General features: G+C 36.7%; 1 long non-coding RNA gene across 1 annotated transcript; it reads right to left on the reverse strand.

The window, feature by feature from the left end:
- Positions 1-448: 448 nt before the first annotated feature.
- On the reverse strand, positions 449-1,270 carry LOC131031575 (uncharacterized). Its single transcript, XR_009371323.1, has 2 exons — positions 927-1,270; positions 449-792 (listed from the first exon to the last, which is right to left on the reverse strand). It is a non-coding gene; the product is annotated as an uncharacterized LOC131031575 (long non-coding RNA).
- Between the last annotated feature and the right edge of the window lie 2,566 nt (positions 1,271-3,836).

Consider the following 3,836-nt stretch of genomic DNA (forward strand, 5'->3'; position numbering starts at 1 on the left):
TGTGAAATCTTCTTTGAATAAATAAATATTATATATTCTTAGTAGTTTCTGAATTTGATTGTGTGTCTGTTTTTAGTATCAACATTTCGGATCACATTCTTTGATTTATCATTTTTACATCTCTTGACACTCTTTCATATTCTGATGATAGAATGTGATTTGAAATGTTGATGCTAAAAACAGATACCCAATCAAATCCAAAAGCCACTAAAAGAATTCAAATGAATTATAAAAATCTGATAACATTGAAAAATTGTATATTTTAAATGATTTTTCTCCTCAAATTAAAAAAAAACCTTCAATAGAATCACAAACGATTCTAGATTACATTCTAATTAAAAATGAAGATCTTTCCATTCCAAACTAAGAGAAAAATCTGTAAAAGCACAGGTATTTTACATCGATTTGAACTCCCAAGGCTCTCTCACATCATCCTTCATATTACATGTCATATAAACACACAATTTTTATTTCTCTAAACCCAAACCTTGAGATATTACAAACCCACAGGATTAGCTGAGAAGTTCACTGAGAAAATGGAAACCCTCCTTTACTCTTACCCTCAATTTGCATGTGAATTCTACAAGCCTTACCAAAGGCAGCCGCCAAATCCTCGTTGCCTTCCTCTGCAATTGTCTCCAGTTTTTGTGTGAATGAAGGCCTGTATGACCTTACTCTGTTCATCATAATGTGATGAGGATCCACTTCCATCCTCTTCATAGGCATACTTAACCCTGTTTTCTCCATGATCAAAACAAATCTTTACTGTCGTTTTTTTGAATTCGATTGTATCTGTTTTTTGTATCAATGTTTCGGATCACTCTCTATGATCCATCAGAATATAAGAAAGCGCAAAAAACATGATAAAACAATCTTGATATCTTAACAAGAAGACCAACAATAATAAATTCAAAGCTCTGCTGTACCTTTGCAACAGAAAATCAGAAAGACATATATTGTTGGTAGCATCTAAGGTCTGGAGTTTGGTCCTCCTTGTTTGCAGATGCAATCATGTTTCCAACATTGATGTTGAAGTTGCAGAAGAATAAGATCAAATAGATTGAAATACCCGTGTGTGGGGCCTCTTATGGTGCGACATTTTAATCCTTTTTTGGTACAGAAAGCTTTGGTGCATTGTTTTTAGCCATAATGGGGGATGATAATCTGAATTAGCCATGTGAAGAGTCTTGTCATTGAACAAAGAAATTGTGGCAGCAGTAGAGAAAAGGTATCTTTACCTAGTTGGGTGTAAGGCCAAATACAATGCATTGTGAACTGAATCTGTTTGAAGGATTCGTCCTCGTGTTCTTTTTACTCGTTTCATATCGCGTGGTCAGAGGCAAATGTCTTGTAGAAACGGGGACCACGGGTTTGCTAGGTTCATGCTAGGACACATGTTTTTAAATATTTATAATTATTGGTAAATATTTTATTAATATTATCAGATTTTTATAATCCATACTATTATTCATTTATTGCTTTTAGTTTCGAATGTATATTACATAAATGACATTGTCGAGGCAGAGCAAAGGTGCAAATGTACAAACAAGTAGAAATGATTATTAGATGTAAAGGAAGAATGCCAAAGATGACCAAGATAATAAAAACACTTGGTGAAAAATAGATTGTGGGATGTATGGGGAGACCACCAAATAGATTGTGGGATGTATGGGGAGACATTGAAAATTCAAAAAATAGAAGCATGTGATATTGATGTATCTATGGAAATCAAATAAATTGAAAAGCATCTAAATTGAACAACAATAATAGGGAGATTCATTAGCAATAAAAAGAGTAGAGTTGAAATAAAATAATGGGTGGAGGAAAATTGGCAAGCCGAGGCTGAAGTTTCATTTCTACCAAAGCAATTTTTTGCAATTGAGTTCGCAAGAGAAGGTGATAGGGATGCAATCCTTGAAAATCATCCATTGTGGTTAGGGAATTACTTAGTATATTTGAAAAAATGGTCACAAATTTCAATCCAAGAGATATGTCGCCAGTGGAAGATTAATATTAGATTTGTTTATATAACCTCCCCTTGGAATATTAGTTAGGTGATTGCTCGAGGGTGATTGAATCTAAACTAGGGCTTGTAATTGGATTGGATATGGGTGATGGTAAATCAATGATGTATGCAAGGGTTAAATTAATATTTATTAGACCATTACCCAAAGTGGTCAAGCTCACATCCAAAGGTGGTACTTCGGAGCAATCTATAGAGATTGAAGAAAAAAGATTTTTGTTGCCAATGTAGTAGCCAATGGGATGACGAATCAAGATGCCCTAGCCCCCCTGTGCAGAAATAGATCTGTTATACTTGATTTTAGCATTGCGAGAATCAAGGATACCCCACCCCACAATTTTTTTGCTCATTTGTGGTTTTATGCTTTATGTGCGCTTTACAAGACATCATTGTCGTTTTAAGTACATTTTTTTCCCTTGTTTGTCCCCTTTTCACTTAAGTGTGAAATTTAGGTGCAAATTGGGTTTATAAACCCGATTTACACCAAGTATGCCGTTTAAGTGCAAATCCGATTTATAAACCCGATTTCCAACTCTTTGCATTTGTTTTACCCCTCTAGGTGCAAATCGGGTCTATAAACCTGATTTACACCTTGGCAAGTGCAAATAGGGTTTATAAACCAAATTTGCACCTATTAATGACACTTCTTGATTATTAATTGCCAAATTGTGCTATTTGAATAGGAGTCTTTTTCGTTTGATTTTTAAGACCTTTCTTCCATCATTTTGGTTTGCATTTTTCTGACTTGAGCTCACTTGAGCTTGAGGGAGGAGGACTTGTTCGATTTTACCCAAAATTTTCCATCTTTTGGGTATGTATTTTGATTTCTTTAGGGTTTTGAAACCCTTTTTAGCTTGATGCATACTGTTTTATTATTCGTTTTGAATGAAGTTTTAAATGTGATGTCGCATGGGATCATTGGCCTGAATGAAACCACATTTGTGATGTCGTCTGGGTCAATGGTCTTGGGTGACATTTTCATGTTGCAGTTGGTTTTTATTTACCACAATTCACAGTGGTATCAGGTGGGGCCGTAGGCCCATCACACATTACAATTCATTGTGGTGCGTGGCGGGTTTGTGACCTCGCCCTGCACCAGATCTGTCTTTTATTTTAGTTCACACTAATTACTACCTCCATGGTGTTGGGTGGGGTCGAAGGCCTGCCACACACCACACACTGCAAATGGTGTGTGGCAGGTCTTCAACCCCACCCCACATGGTGTTCACACTTTGCTTTGCACTTTATGTAATACCTCCTTGGTACGAGGCGGGGCCATGGGCCTATCATGCACCATGCTTTGCTTTGGTACGTGGCGGATCTATAACCCCGCCCAACACTATGTTCACTGTTATATCCTCCATAATATAATACCAAGTGTTTGGTGCTTGGTGGGGCCATAGGCCCGCCTTACACCAAAGCAAGGTGTATGGTGGGTCTGTGACCCCACCAAACACCAGTGTTTATGTTAATACCTTTCCTAAGGTGTAAGGCAAGTTTGTAAACCCGCCCAACACCAAATTGTAGAGTTGCTAAGGTGTGTGGCAGGTTTACAACCTTGCCTTACACCTTAATTCCCTATTTCCTTTCTTTAAATATATGGTGGGTTTATAAACCTACAATGCACCTTTGCCCTTCCTCTCAAGTGTAATTTGGGTTTATAAACCCGAATTACACCTATTTTGCCTCTTTCAAGTGCAATTCAGGTTTATAAACCCGAATTATACTCAATTGCCACACTTTTTCATAAGTGATTTTTTGGGCTCATAAACTTGAATTTCACTTGTCACACACGTAAATTTGACATTTAAGC

This window comes from Cryptomeria japonica, unplaced genomic scaffold, assembly GCF_030272615.1.
Source record: "Cryptomeria japonica unplaced genomic scaffold, Sugi_1.0 HiC_scaffold_1544, whole genome shotgun sequence".
Lineage (NCBI taxonomy): Eukaryota > Viridiplantae > Streptophyta > Pinopsida > Cupressales > Cupressaceae > Cryptomeria > Cryptomeria japonica.